This window comes from Asparagus officinalis, chromosome 5 (genome assembly GCF_001876935.1).
Source record: "Asparagus officinalis chromosome 5, Aspof.V1, whole genome shotgun sequence".
NCBI lineage: Eukaryota > Viridiplantae > Streptophyta > Magnoliopsida > Asparagales > Asparagaceae > Asparagus > Asparagus officinalis.
In genome coordinates this window covers 38,529,310-38,545,557 of record NC_033798.1, presented here as the reverse complement: position 1 = coordinate 38,545,557, position 16,248 = coordinate 38,529,310, and the positions used below count along the sequence as shown (strand labels likewise).

At 35.6% G+C, this 16,248-nt stretch overlaps 1 pseudogene; it reads left to right on the top strand.

The window, feature by feature from the left end:
• Nucleotides 7,714–15,252, top strand: LOC109841731 (annotated as a pseudogene).

The window sequence follows — 16,248 nt, the reverse complement described above, 5'->3', positions numbered from 1 at the left end:
CCCCCCCCCCCCCCCCCAAAAGGTAATATTGACTGAAAACTCAGAAATCAATAAATAAATCAAGAAATCATAAAACAAATATAGGTTGAGCAACCTTTCATATCGTGAATTCTAGAGAGGTAGCTTCCGGCTTTGAACCTTTCCTTAGTGAGTTTATCGTCACTTAAGGGACATAATGGACTAGGCCTTGAATTAGGCCCCTTGAATCAGGTACAGACAAAAACACATACAATATGTCTTCATCTATTGAGCAAAGCGGGTTGAGCGTTAAAGGTCATGCTCATAATAACTGACTCATGAGAGTTTCTAGGGGTTAGCCCAGCCCCACCCAACCCGGCCATCATGGTTCCTCTCACGTAGGTAAGTCCTCAAAGGGTACTACAGCTGTTTATTTAATATTCCCCATAATACACACATTGGACTTATTAAGAGTAAAACTCAGCCTAGTCAACTGTATCATAAGATCATCGTCATCATAGAGAAGGGGTAGTAGCACAAGCTACATAGTGATATATGACTATATCTGGGTCGATGCTCCACACGAGTGTCACTAGTCCAGCTTGTTTCTACCACATTGAACTAACATTGATCTGGGTCGATGCTCCACACGAGTGTCACTAGTCCAGCTTGTTTCTACCACATTGAACTAACATTGGGGCTAAGTCTCCAAATAAGGGTTGGGTTATCACTGTCAGTGACCTCTCTTATGGGCTTAACCTCATCTCCCTCGATGAATCCAGAACCACACTCCTGGATAATCCCTTAGTCAAAGGGTCAATAAGATTTTTCTTAGACTTTACAAAGTCCAAGATCACAACTTTGTCTAGTAGGCGTTGTATAGATTTATCAAGTTATCTTAAGTTATAATTAGTCCTTCATATTGTTTGACATTAGGTCCCCTTCTTGTTTAAGTTATTTAATTTTTTTAAATCAATCTTTTTAGGAAAGAGTACAAGTAGCAAGAGGAGGGATTAATTTGAAACAACTTATAAGAATAATGGAACCTAATAGCAATTTTAATTATTTGATGGACTAATTTCAATATAACTTTTATTTATCATATAGATAGAAGTTATATGATATACCTCTTGATTTGATTTTTCTGGACATTAATTCATCACATCTACAGTAACTGGGCATATTAGTTGACAGAGCATATTTATATCAACCCTAATCATTTCCTGAAATCTCAAGAGAAAGCATTATACATGTAGTCATGCTATGATATGACATCAAAACATGCTAGCATAGAAGGTCATAGTCAATGAGCATATAAGATCTAGTCTATGTCTGAAGATGTAAAATTTTAAATTCTTCTATTATAAGAGGTTGCAAATTTGTTGCCTTCAAAAGAGACCATCCAAATTTAAATTGGTTGCCTACAAAAAAAGACCTTCCGAATTTAAATCGGTTACCTACCAAAGAGACCTTCCAAATTTACGTGGCCATTTTACTTGTACCACCTATTAAACATATCATTTGATATTTTAAAAAAAATTTATACACACATGCTTTAAATTTACAAGTGCATTCTTGCATAAAACTTGTAATTAATCATGTAACAAATGCAAGTGGTCTAATATGACATATGAATATCCATCATAATGCAAAAAAAAGAGATAATCTTTACATTTGAAGATTTAAAAAATAATCCTCCATATAAAACTAATATTTAAATGTATGCATTTTATCAGACATGTACAATCATGTATGTAGTCTGACTTTGGCAAATCTGAAGCTTGAAATTTGTATCAGAATATAAATAATGCTCTATAGGCCCACAAAAGAAAATAGCATTGATAGGTATACCTGCTACAGACAACTGCCACATAAATTATTGAACAAATCTGCTTTCGCTTTTGCCCCCTTCTGTCTAAGCTTGTTAGATGCATAAACAATCCAATATATAGAATTATCAATAATAGAAGCCACTATGCTGATAGCTTAAAGAAATGAAAGTATTAAACCATGAAGAAGTTCAGATATTTCAAAGCATCTATTTTGTTTTCTTTATTCTTGTCAAAACCATGCATATGAGACTTTCAAGGATAAATAAGTACACTGATACAAATTTATAGGCATGTTTCATTAAACATTACAAATGCGTGCATATTCACTAGCACAAGGGGAGAATGGTAGCTTTTAGAGGATTCTTACAAATATAAAATAGGCTTTAGAAACCAATAAAAGTTCTTTGATATTCATAACTTGCATTCTGATACTTGCTCCAACTTTAGAAGTTTTTAGCATTGTGATTTAACATGAAAGCTTGAATTAATATATGGAAGAGTTTGAATTAGAGTGCAGAAGTTATTAGGCAAATTATTATTATTATTATTATTATTATTTAAACTGAAGCACCTACCTACCTTTGGATCGGAGAAAACCATTTATGGGAATAATCCAAATTGTTTTTCTTCGAAAGGATTAAATTATTTTGAAAGACTGACTGTTAATTTTCCTATTATTTGGCAAGTTTAACAACTGTTATTATTTGTAGATACATGCTATGTATAGAGGAATGGTGAACCGTTTTTCTTTGTTGTCCCTTATACAGGACCTTTTATCTAGATTCTTAGAAATTCATAGCACATTGTCACTCTAGCCCCTTTCATATTGTATGTTGTGTGGTTATGCTAATATAAAAGGCTTGTCAAATTCGATTTGTGCTAAGACTTCTTACAGAGAACTCCGTCTGATGATTTCTAATAACATATACCTTGTTGACCTACAACCAACTAATAAAAGATCCAGCTAGTATCTAGACTTTTAATTAATTATTTATTTATTTATTTAATAACTATAATATTATAATTAATCAATAATTAACAGGAATTAATAGTAAACAATTAATTACGAAAACAAATAACAATAATTATTTTAAGCAATAATTAGCAACAATAATTAACAATTAATTACTGCATTTATAAATTTGGATGAATAGTAACCAAAAAAAATTTCTCAGGTGAATAGTAAATTATCCCAATGAACAGTATCATTTAATATAATTTTTCCTCGGATTTAGAACAAAAGCTATAAACATCTCAATCTTCTAGATTGTTGGAAATTATCTGTAAATCAAGATTATAGCACAAAAAAAATCCGAATTAAAAAAGTAAGAGATAAGAAAATCAGGCCTGACGAGAGAAGTCGTGTAATCACTGCCCTAGAAGATTAAGAACTCGCCTATCACCCTAGCGTAAATGGTTCCCTCCCCCCTAGCGATAAAAGCCCCCAGAAACGGTCGACCTCCATACTCGGGTGAGAGTACAGAGCTTCAGCTCAGATGAAGAAGATTGCCCATAAATTTAATAACAAAATTATAGAGGGGAAAAAACAATTTCTTTAAAACCAGATGAGAAGAGAAAAAAACTTTATTTTCTTGTCATTTTGGAATGTGAAAAAGGGGTGTATTTATAGGGTTGAGAGAGAGAATTCTTTTCAATTTTCCGATGTGGGACTAAAACACAAAGGCAAAATTGCCTTTCTTAATAAATATCCAACAAGCTTAAATTCATAAACAATCTTCTGAGTAATTCTTTGACCATTAGGTCCCTTATTAAAAACACTATCAGGAAAACTTACTAGTATTTTGACTTCAATAATTAAGCACACGAGCATACACTAGTCTTTGCCTCCCACACGTTGACTCATCTCTTACAAGACTAGTAATTTTACTAATACGCTTCTCTTGCTATAGATTCCATCTCAAATGAGGTAAATTGAGTCCACAGAGGATACAACCTAGTTTCAAGACTCAATATTCATATTCCTACACCATGGCCTCAACAGTAATGACCTATCTCCAAAAAACCAAGGATCATTCTGCATAATCATACTTCTATATTCCTTAGTTTTGAAATTGAACAAGAAGTCTATAGATTAGAATATAATTCATAAATTATAATGATAAGGAAAACTATTAAATAAGTTAAAATTTATTATAAATAATTATAAGTTATGTTGAAATAGTATAAAATAAATATGGAATAAATTATTGTACATATTATATATTTTTAATAATAGTATGACTATTAGTTGTCTAACAATAATGTAATAAAATAATCAAAAGTAGTATAAACAATATAATATTCATTAGATACTTATTATGGTATACTATTTATTTTGTAGAAAATATGATAAATATTAAATTAGTATAATTATTTTGATATTATTAGTCAGATTAAGAATTATACTATTATTTATAATTAAAAAACTAAATAAATTTGTTTAATAATAATATGTTTATTCATAATAGTATAACTATTAATTGGTTAACAATATTATTGTAAAATATTTAGACAAATTCTATGAAATGTTTATATTATTAGATTATTTAAAAATTATTTATGAATTATAATAAATAGTTAAAATCATAGTATATAAATAAATATAATATTATTAAATAATATTAAGAATTATATAATATTTAATAATTAGAATAGTATAACTATTAATTGGTTAACAATATTATTGTAAAATATTTAGACAAATTCTATGAAATGTTTATATTATTAGATTATTTAAAAATTATTTATGAATTATAATAAATAGTTAAAATCATAGTATATAAATAAATATAATATTATTAAATAATATTAAGAATTATATAATATTTAATAATTAGAAATATTTTATTACTTTATAGTTATTAATATTATTATAGTTATACTATGTATAGTTATTATAAGTTAGATAGTTATAAAATACAATAATTATTTATCATAATAATTCAAAATTTTCAATTTTAATATTTTAACCGTTAAAAAAGTATAATATTAAATAATTATTACCTTTTTATTAATTATTAAATAAATAATGATTAAATTATAATAATTATCCTAATTATAATAATTACCCATACAATTGTTTTATAAATAGGTTTACTATACAATTTCGTTTATTAATACAAAATTTTAATTGTTCAAATTAAGAATTTATATTGTCATAAAAGTCACTTCACTATTTTCTAGTCATTGGAAAAGATTCAAAACAAAAAACAGCTATTTTCAAGCGCAAAGCACATACGCTATATTATTAGTCCATAAAAAATGGCTGGGTTGGAAAGACCCGTTAACAAAGATGTGCCAAGCTAATTTACTCGGACAATATTGCTTCAAAAGGAATAGCTCTATTTGAGTCACGAGACAAAACATATTGAACATATATCTATCTCTTCTTTCAAAGATAATAAATTTCACGTATTTTTGCAAACAAAACTAAAATTTAAACCGGATAAATGCGAGACGCACTTAACAAATTTCTATTGTGAATCCAGTAAAGCCCAACTTGATCCCCATTGTCACTTAATGACCAATGCAGGTAGTGTCTTAAATTAATTTGTTTTAAATAACTGTAAAAAAGTTGACTAACCGTAGTTAAATCAAACTAGGGGAGCTTAATAAACAAAGGATAGATTTGTAGTGTATGTTATATATAGGATAAATTTTCAAAACTAACTATTTTTGAGATTTATTTTTTAAAATCAACCTATTAGAGATTTATTTAGCATTTTTAACTTGGTTTCAGCTAGTTGGCTGAAACTAGGTCGAAAATGCTAAATAAGTTAAGAAAACTTCACGGGTTTTATAATCCCATAAAGTTTAGTGCTTAATTAATCAGTATGAATGCAACTTCACGGGATTCTAAATCCCATAATGAAGTTTTCGTAACTTATTTAGCATTTTCAACCCAGTTTCAGCTAGCTAGCTGAAACTAGATCGAAAATGCTAAATAAAAGATAAATGGGTCAATTTTTGAAAATAAAGTTTCAAATAGGTTGATTTATAAAAAATTTCTTTATATATTAAGTACGAAAATTTGATAGGTCAATACAAATAAGAGATATTTAGATATCAGTCCCTCGAATCTTCAATCATTCCATATTGTTCCATCAAATCTTTAAAAATGCTCCCTTAAGTCCTAAAGTGTCTGCAATTTGGTACCTCAATGCTGAAAGTACCCTCTCACCTTTTTTTTTATTGAACAAGAGGAATTTTTTTTTTTGGAAAAACATAAATTGAGGGATATCTTGGTCATTGAGGGACCAAATTGCAAGCCCCATTAGGATTTGAGGGTCTTATAACCAATGTCAAACATCTGAGGGACTAATATAAAAGTATTGAAGAGAAAGATGATGTATGGATAATGAAAAGTAAGCAGGAAATTGTGCAAAAAATATGACATAAAAGTCTTTAGAAAATAAAATTTCTCTCTCTTCACATTGGCCCTCCAAATCAAAAGGGTTCTAGCTCTTTCTTCACTTTCTAGTTCAATTATTACACTTCTCTCTACATACTCTATCTCACAATCTCTGCCCTCTGAAAATCTCCTACTAAAGAGGATTTTTAGTTTTATCACTCACATCACCTCACATCCCCTCCTATCAAACCAGTAATAACTATAAATCAAAGACTAGATAACCTCAAGTCAATTTAGAATAATACCAAATCAATAATAAACTCTAAATCAAAGACTAGATAACTTCAAGTCAATTTAAAATAAGTGGTCGACACTCTGTCTTGATCCATTCAATCCAATTAAAACTAAACTCACTCTTATCTGCAACATCAACGTTAGATAAATCCAAATCAACTTGACGCTTATTACACCTTACACTTGCATCAATTATTTTGAGGCTAAATATCATAAAACCCCTTAGTTTTGGATGTTTATCAGCAAACCCCCCTTAACTTTTAAAATATGAGAAAACAACCTTAAGTTAAGGGGTTATTAGTGTTGTGCGCAGCGGAAATTTCGGCAGCACTTCGGCAGCACAACAAGAGAGATTAGATCTATAAGAATTCCCGTCTCACCAAGGAAACAAGAATCTGAAGCGGATATCTCAACCAAGTGAGATATCGGTTCTTCCTCTCATCAGTTCTAGGACTGATCTGTCGAGGGATCCTACAAGCTATTACAAATCACGACAAGAACACAAATTTTTACGTGGTTCGGTAAATAGCCTACGTCCACGGGGCAAGGAGGGGGGAGATCTACTAATAGAGGGAGAGATACAACTAGGGTTTACAATCTCACAATCTAAACCCTCTCAAACAAACTCTCAAATCCCTCTTACAAATATTCTCTCAAAGGAAACAAAAAAGCCGCACACCCAAGACCAAAGCTCCTTGCACTTTTCGTCTGCTGCAGCCGCCTAAAGGAAAATCTCCATCCTTGTACTTGCTCGTGTTTTTCTCCTTCAGCCGCAAAACACCCCAGCCCTTGCTCCACTTTCACAAAACCCTAGGTTCATACATTTATACAAAGGACAAACGGGTGGGCCTTGGTAATACCGCGTGGGCCAAAGAGTTTGTCCGCTGGTTTTTTTTTCACTGGCTTCACGTGATTACACTCACGTGTCCATGTTCACAATTCTCCACCTCGGTGAAGTTTTTCCAAAACTGAGCCGACACCAACCAAAACAAATATCTCACTTGTTGCATCCAGTACGCCATGGCAACGGACTCATGACAACGGACTCCATCCACAACAGGTCGAGACCCAAACGGGAGTGCGAACACTCAACCCAAACCAAATAGTGTCTACTCACCAAATCAAACTGAGCCTACACCGACTACACCAAATGCCTCACTTGCTGAGACCCAAATGGGAGTGCGAACACTCACCCCAAATGTCGATGTCGCTCACCAAATTGATCTCACCCCCCATCAACTAATCCTAACCCGGCTGCATCATAAAGACTGCCTACGTATCCTCTTGCCCAAGGAATCAAGCCGAACGTAGTTCACCAAAATGGCCTCCAAAGGCCTCAATCCACTAGAAGAGTTCACAACCCTTCTCCAACATCACGATCAAGTCTACGGCTGATAGCACCTCCAATGGACCAAAACTGAAACAATCCAAACACCTCCGCCTGAGATGAACCAATGGCCATATCCAGACTACATCTATCAGCTGCACTCGAATCAATCAACCTATCATCTACATCCAAATCAACACGATTCCCAATCTGTGTCACATCAGCTGGAATCTTAAATGATGCAGCATGATCTGGAGTCTCCACCCAACGTGGAGTAGCATCACTCTCCACCCGCTGCGATATCCCAAAGATCTGATCACCACTCTCCACCTGCCGAGAGTTAAACGTGACATACCTGCTCAGAACAAAGTTAGAAGCCAATACCTGATAATCAAACACGCTTCTGAATCCCAAATGTGCTATTGGATCACATCTCACATCCACGATGTGACCAAGTGCTGGGTAGCCAAACATCCGACGCAACCCAAAATCTGAAGCAGCTCCACCAGATCCAAAATCTCTATATGCAGCAGTCGGCAACCTATGCATAAGATAGCCCAAATATGTCGTAGCCCGCACACCAATGCCAATGCTCAACATCAAACGCTGATCCTCCTCCAGAAAGGAACAGCTCCCCAAATCTGGCATCTCATCACGTCGCCTCAAAGTTTCCACACCAATGAAGTGTCTCCTATTGTCGTGAGCTCGGCACAAATACAGAAATAGGTCCCTCTTTTACTTCCCTTTAACATTAGACTGAAGTACCTTCACCTTTCTGCCAATACACTTCCTCCATTTGTTGCGGGCTTCTAGGACTTCACACCAACGGGACTTGGTTGCAACCCACCAATGCCTAGAGCAATCCCCAACTGCGAAAACCACATACCTATTACCTCCCAATAATGCTCCCTTGGAAGGCCCCCGAATGCCTGAATGAACACCCCTCAGAAGACCCCTTAAATGATGGATAGAAGTGCCAAACTCCACTTCGGTCTTCTTGCTCATACCAATGGGTTCACATGACTTTAAACTGCAGGTCAAAGCACTCCTTAACAACCTATGCACGACATTACCAATCAAATAACCCAGCATCAAACAACGCCACAGTCTAGCCGAATCTGATGAAGTCGTCATCTCCCTATCAATCGCCGTGCTTCCAAGTAAATAATACAAATTGCTTCTTCTGACGCCCTTCATCACGATCATGGACCCCAATGTGACCTTCAAACGTGCATCCATCAAGGTCACTTTATAGCCAGATGCCACCAAAGCTCCTAGTGAAATGATGTTCTTCGATATCTGTGGAACGAACCTCACTTCATCCAACTCCTGAATCACTCCGTCATACATCCGAATACGAACGGTACCAATACCACCAATAGAGCATGCATGTCCATTACCCATGAGCACAACATCCTCTCTTTCCAACTTCTGAAAGCTGGAGAACCAATCCCTCCTAGGGCAAACGTGGTATGAAGCACCCGAATCCAACATCCATTCTGTAGAGTTCAACTCCCGCACCATCCCGTCATACATCCGAATACGAACGGTACCAATACCACCAATAGAGCATGCATGTCCATTACCCATGAGCACAACATCCTCTCTTTCCAACTTCTGAAAGCTGGAGAACCAATCCCTCCTAGGACAAACGTGGTATGAAGCACCCGAATCCAACATCCACTCTATAGAGTTGGCAACACAAACTGACGGTAGTGCAGACAACGAATAGCTCGAAGAATCCGAATCTGAATTGTTGCCACTAGTCTTGACAACATTTGCCTCTGAAGCTTGTACAGTTTTCCCCTTATTCTTCTCGGCTCGATCTAACTTTGGGCATTCAGCTTTCCAATGTCCATCCTCTTTACAAAAGGCACACTGATTCCTACGAATCCCACGATGTGCACCTCTAGACTACAACCTCCTGCTTCAGTTTGAACCATGGTCTTGAACTACTAATGCATCTCCCGATGCTATGCTCTTAGTAAGATACTTTTCATTGAGCGTTTCCCACATCTTCTTCGCCGACGTCTCGTTCATCACGTCATAAATAAGATCCAGCGTCAAGCATGGCCGAATAACTCCACACGCCCTACTATTCATCTTCTTCCAAACCTTAGCTTTCATATCGGCAGGTTTCTCTTGTAACTCAAGAGTCTCCTCCAAATTCTGAGCGTCCAAGGCGTCCATAACCTGACATCTCCACAAACCGAAATTGATCTTGCCGTCGAACTTCGGAACATCAATCTTCATGTTATTGATGCTCAAACTATGTATCGTTTTCGTAAAAGACAATCCCGATGTGCTTGTTTCACCCATGTTGTTGATCTAATCTTCAAATAGGAATCCTTCAGCGAATCCTTCAAACAAGCTCCCAAGTCCAACCCGGAGCTCTGATACCAATTGTTGTGCGCAACGAAAATTTCGGCAGCACTTCGGCAGCACAACAAGAGAGATTAGATCTATAAGAATTTCCGTCTCACCAAGGAAACAAGAATCTGAAGCGGATATCTCAACCAAGTGAGATATCGGCTCTTCCTCTCATCAGTTCTAGGACTGACCTGTCGAGGGATCCTACAAGCTATTACAAATCACGACAAGAACATAAATTTTTACGTGGTTCAGCAAATAGCCTACGTCCACGGGGCAAGGAGGGGGGAGATCTACTAATAGAGGGAGAGATACAACTAGGGTTTACAATCTCACAATCTAAACCCTCTCAAACAAACTCTCAAATCCCTCTTACAAATATTCTCTCAAAGGAACAGAAAGACTCCTGCAGCCGCCCAATGTTTCCTCTGCAGCCGCACACCTAAGACCAAAGCTCCTTGCACTTTTCGTCTGCTGCAGCCGCCTAAAGGAAAATCTCCAGCCTTGTACTTGCTCGTGTTTTTCTCCTTCAGCCGCAAAACACCCCAGCCCTTGCTCCACTTTCACAAAACCCTAGGTTCATACATTTATACAAAGGACAAACGGGTGGGCCTTGGTAATACCGCGTGGGCCAAAGAGTTTGTCCACTGGTTTTTTTTTCACTGGCTTCACGTGATTACACTCACGTGTCCATGTTCACAATTAGAAAACCCCCTTAAGTTAGGAGGTTATTAGAAAACCCCTTTAACTTTGACATTTTATCAGAAAATCTTAAAGTTAAAGGGGGTTTGTGATGATCCATATACTTAGCGGGGTTGTCTAATATTTTGGAAGATGGGGGTATTTCGATAATCGTCCAAAGTTAAGGGAGCTTTCTGATTTTTCCCCTTATATTTTGAAATGTCTGCTCCGCGTCACTTTATTATTTTCTTTGGAACAAGTCTTTCACTCCACTTACTTACCTCTACGGTGGAAGTTGATGGAATAATTATCAAATAGTTCAACAACTACTTGTCTGTTTATTCTAATTAGGTTCAACAAATAACTGAAGAAAATCAAATAATTTTAACATTCGAATATTAACCAGCCAAATATGAGAATTTACATGTCTGAGCCATTTGCATATCAAAACTCTATTTAAACTTTTAACTCCTAATATGCCTTTAGCAACTCCTCTACTAACCAAGCTAGCGGAACTAACTTGACTAAAAGCTTAAAAAAAATTTAGATAAAATTGTGCCGGCTCCAATTCTAGTGTTATTAGGTTATCTTTGAGCCTTTAGCAAGGTTAGGAATGATCCACCAAGACCTAGATCAGAGTTAACTTAGTTAAGATCTTAATCAGATTAGTAGGGAGCTGTCAAAAACAGCCAAGTTACGTAACACTCAACAAATCAGTAACAAACTCCATAATCAAATATTAAATGACTCCCAAGTTTAATTTAGAATTCATAGTAGTCAACACTCTCAGTCTTCCCTGACCCGTTCAAATCCAATTCAACCTAAACTCGCCCTTAACTCATGTATGAACAGTAGGCAACTCCTCAAGTAAACTTCCCACTTGCTAATAGTAATGGCCCACCGCTTGCACCACTGAAATTTCTACTCGATCCGCGTCTCCCTATTTTTTTCTATAGACGACAAGCCTTGAGAAATTGTCTTCATTCGGTACTCCTTCTAGACCAAGAACTCTTCATTCGGTACTCCTTCTAGACCAAGAACTCTTTGCCGTTCCCTTCTTCTTCCCCAATTCCTTTTCTCTCTCTCTCTCTCTCTCTCTCTCTCTCTCTCTCTCTATAACGGTCGGTCCGGTTCGGTTTTTTACCAAAATTTGAACAACCGAACCGAACCGCCTATAATTCAAAACCGAACCGAACTGTTGCAAGTAAATTTGAACAACCGAACCGAACCGCCTATAATTCAAAACCGAACCGAACTGTTGCAAGTCGGTTTGGTTCGGTTCGGTTCGGTTTGTTCAGTTCTAACTTCATCAAACTTCTTATCAAACAACAAACTGTGTTAAAGGAAAAAAAAAGATATCTGTTAGACCCTAGAGGGGGGGTGATTAGGGTCTTATGCTAATCTAATCCCAATTAAAAGCTAATTAAAATTATGTTGATCAATTTGTTCTTGCAAGAAGAAATATGATATGGATATGAACAATAATGATGAATAAAAAATACGCTAAGCAAAACACAAACAAACGATATGTTTACGAGGTTCGGTCACCATGACCTACGTCCCTGCTCCTCACCTCGAGGAGATATCCACTATCACAATCCGGTTTGGAAGCCGGAACTTCTACACACTCGGTTTACAAGATCACCGAAAACTCTCACACTACACAAAAACACTATGTAATCACACTTTACACACTAAGTGTAGGAACCTAGCCCGTGTTCTTCTCCTCAAGTGCTCGATTACAACCTCTCCCTAGGTTCGTCAATCGACGCCACTCCTATTGAATTCGACCCCGTCTCTCGCCTCACACTTCTCTCGGTGTACAAGTGTATTACAAGTGATTCTTACAAATAAAAGTTAAATACAATGATTTGTTCTCAAATAACAAGTGAGAACACAATGAAGCTCACACTCACTAAATCACACCCCACAACCCACACTATATGGTATGAAAATATCAAGCTCAATAAGTGTGTGTGATAATAGTGAATGAAACTCAATAAATATAGCTAAATAAAATGAAAATGAAATAACAAGCTATATAAGAGTTTAGAAGACTTCTCAAACAAGAAGAACAGTAGATGATGATCCCAATAGGATTTGAAGGCTACTTCTTGTTGTAAAAAAACTTCTCTTAAAAACAGATTGATGAAATCAACTTTAAACAGCTCTTAAACACACTTAGGGTTTTGTTAAACACAAAACTTGGATTTCTTGGATATATAGAAGAAGAGCAGCAATGGGGTATATATATCACCCTAATACAACAGCAAAAACATAAGTAAAAGACCAAAAACCCAATATGAAAACAGCTGTAAAAACTAGCCGTTGTAAAAGTTCTGACAGTTCGGCGGTCGACCGGTCCGGTCGACCGCTAAGATATTGACAGGTTTTAGGGCTGTTTTGAAAATTCATTAAAAATATCAAATCAAATCCAAAAATAGTGAAACTTTGGTAAAAGTTTATAAATGATAAAATAAACATGTTTGAAAAGGAATTTTTGGAAAATCAATTTTCGTTTGTGAAAACTCCCTGTTTTTGAAAAGTGTTCAGAAAACCTGTTTTTCGTAAACATGAAAATTAACATAAGGCTTGTAAATATGTATATATATATTATGCCATGTATTGTATGTATATAATGAATTATGAAAGAGCTGTAAACATGAGATATAAGATATTGTAACAACGTTTGATGAAAAATCATTATTATGATAGAAAACGTCGAAAATCGTGTTAAGTGTATATATATTGAGCTTAGATATAAACATACAATATATGTAAGTAAACTAAACTAATACCTAGGTAACTCCACGCGTATGAACTTGAACTTGAATCTTTAACGCTTGATTGACGTGTGTTGAATTACCTGTAAAGATAAACACAAAGACTAGAAAATAGATTAGATATAAATTGTTTGACAGATCATCATCAAAACCAAAGGGCCAACAATATCAACAAAGTAGGAGATTATGAAGCATTAAACACTGATATAATGATATTATTTTTAACTCATATTGATTCAGAAAATGAGTTTAGGGTTTGAGTCTTTGACTCTTTAGGGACGGGTCGGGTAGTGTTTGAGATCAGAATGAGTAGTATTGCACTATATTCGGTCGGTTCGGGTCGGTTCGGGTTAAAAAGTTTTCAAACCGACCCGAACCGCCCTACTCATAAAACCGATTTTTTCGGGTCGGTTCAGATCGGTTCGGTCGGTTTTTTCAGTTTGGACCGAACCATGCTCAGCCCTAAACATAAACGTTAGATAAATCCAAATCAACTTGACGCTTATTACACCTTACACTTGCATCAATTATTTTGAGGCTAAATATCATAAAACCCCTTAAGTTAAGGGGTTATTTGTGACGCTCAATAAATCAGTAACAAACTCGATAACTTAGTTAACTTAGTTAAGGTTTTAATCAGATCAGTAGGGAGTTGTCAAAAACAGCCAAGGTAACACTCAACAAATCAGTAACAAACTCGATAATTAAATATTAAATAACTCCCAAGTTTAATTTAGAATTAATAGTAGTCAACACTCTCAGTCTTCCCTGACCCGTTCAAATCCAATTCAACCTAAACTCGCCCTTAACTCATTATGAACAGTAGGCAACTCCTCCGGTCAACTTCCCACTTGCTAATAGTAATGGCCCACCCTTGCACCACTGAAATTTCTACTCCGCGTCTCCCTATTTTTTTCTATAGACGACAAGGCTTTCGAAATTGTCTTCATTCGGTACTCCTTCTAGACCAAGAACTCTTCATTCGGTACTCCTTCTAGACCAAGAACTCTTTGCCGTTCCCTTCTTCTTCCCCAATTCCTTTTCTCTCTCTCTCTCTCTCTCTCTCTCTCTCTCTCTCTCTATAACGGTCGGTCCGGTTCGGTTTTTTACCAAAATTTGAACAACCGAACCGAACCGCCTATAATTCAAAACCGAACCGAAGTTTTGAGCTTGTGACATTTTTGTTACAGGCGTCATATCCGCACAAGTAGATGGAGATAAAATTGTGGTCATCGGCGAGGATATCGACTCCGTTGTCCTCACCGTTATGCTTAGGAAAAGGATGGGTTTCGCCGAGCTGATCAGCGTAGAGTCTGCTGATAAGAAGAAGGAGGAAGAAAAGAAAAAGAAAGAAGAGGGAGATAAAAAGACAGTGCAGACGATGGTTTGGCCTTATCAATATCCAATGGTGCCGTCGCAATCTTTAATATATGAGAGCAGGGATCCCTACAGTGATTCTTGCTCCATAATGTAGATAAGTGTATTTTCATTCTATTTCAATTTGATTGGTGTAGGTGTTATGTGAAATCAAGCAAGGGGCCTGGTTTTGGCTATAGCTACTGGCTGTCTAGTTGTAGAAAGGGTTTGAGTTTTCTTTTTTCCTTTTTTCCTTTTTTTTTATTGCGAGAGGAATATATCATAGTCTTGATTTGAGTAGTTATACATCTTATTGTAGCTCGCAAAAGATGATTGATAAGAAATTTTTTGAAGCCTGTAGCCCCTTTGTACGATCGCCAAAAAGAATTTACTATCTCTGTAGTTCAATTGTCGCAGATATACCCCTTGAGCTTGAGTGGGTCTATCTGCAACAATTAGAAATACCATGTGGGTAGCAAGTTCAATTTGACAATAGTACAGAGTATATATCCCCAATTAGCCCTTGTATGCATTCTGTAATTTTTGTCTGGAGAAGGCCTTGGTTTTGGTTAATAAAATTAGAAATGTTAAGACTTCTTAAAAAGAATCTAGATGTCTATATCAAATTCAATGGATCATATTACCTTCTAATATAAGTCAATATGGGCTGGCCCGGTCATTTCCTTTTTTTTCTTTTTTTTTTAAAAAATTAAGAATAAATAACAATAAATTAAGTGAAATTTTAATAAAAAATCAATCATATTATTAACCACTTGTAATTATATAATTTACAAATACAAAAAATAATAGAATTTAAAATAATAAAAATAAATTCTTTATTAATAATCAGTTAATCACTAACAATTATAAATTCATTTTGAAATTTATCGCATCACAATAGATGAATACATCCTAACTAGGTTGACACCTACTCATCTATATCACTATCATTTGTAACTCTTTCCAAAATAATTTATCACAAATTTTCAGCTACAAAATAAAAATTACAAACTAATGAATAATTTCTATTCTTTATATTTATCTCATATTCCCAACTCTTCAAGTTTATCTTCAATACTAGCTATCCGATCAACCCCTTGAGTTCTCTTCTTGTACCTCCACCAATCTTGTAGGCACATTACCGTCTGTATGGTAGAAGAATCTAACAATATCCTGTGGTCGTCAATCAAACGTCCTGATGTGCTGAAGACGGATTCCGAAGCTACCGTGGATACCTGCACTGTTAGTAAATCACGGGCCATGATGGAAAGTATAGGATATGAAAATATTCCATAT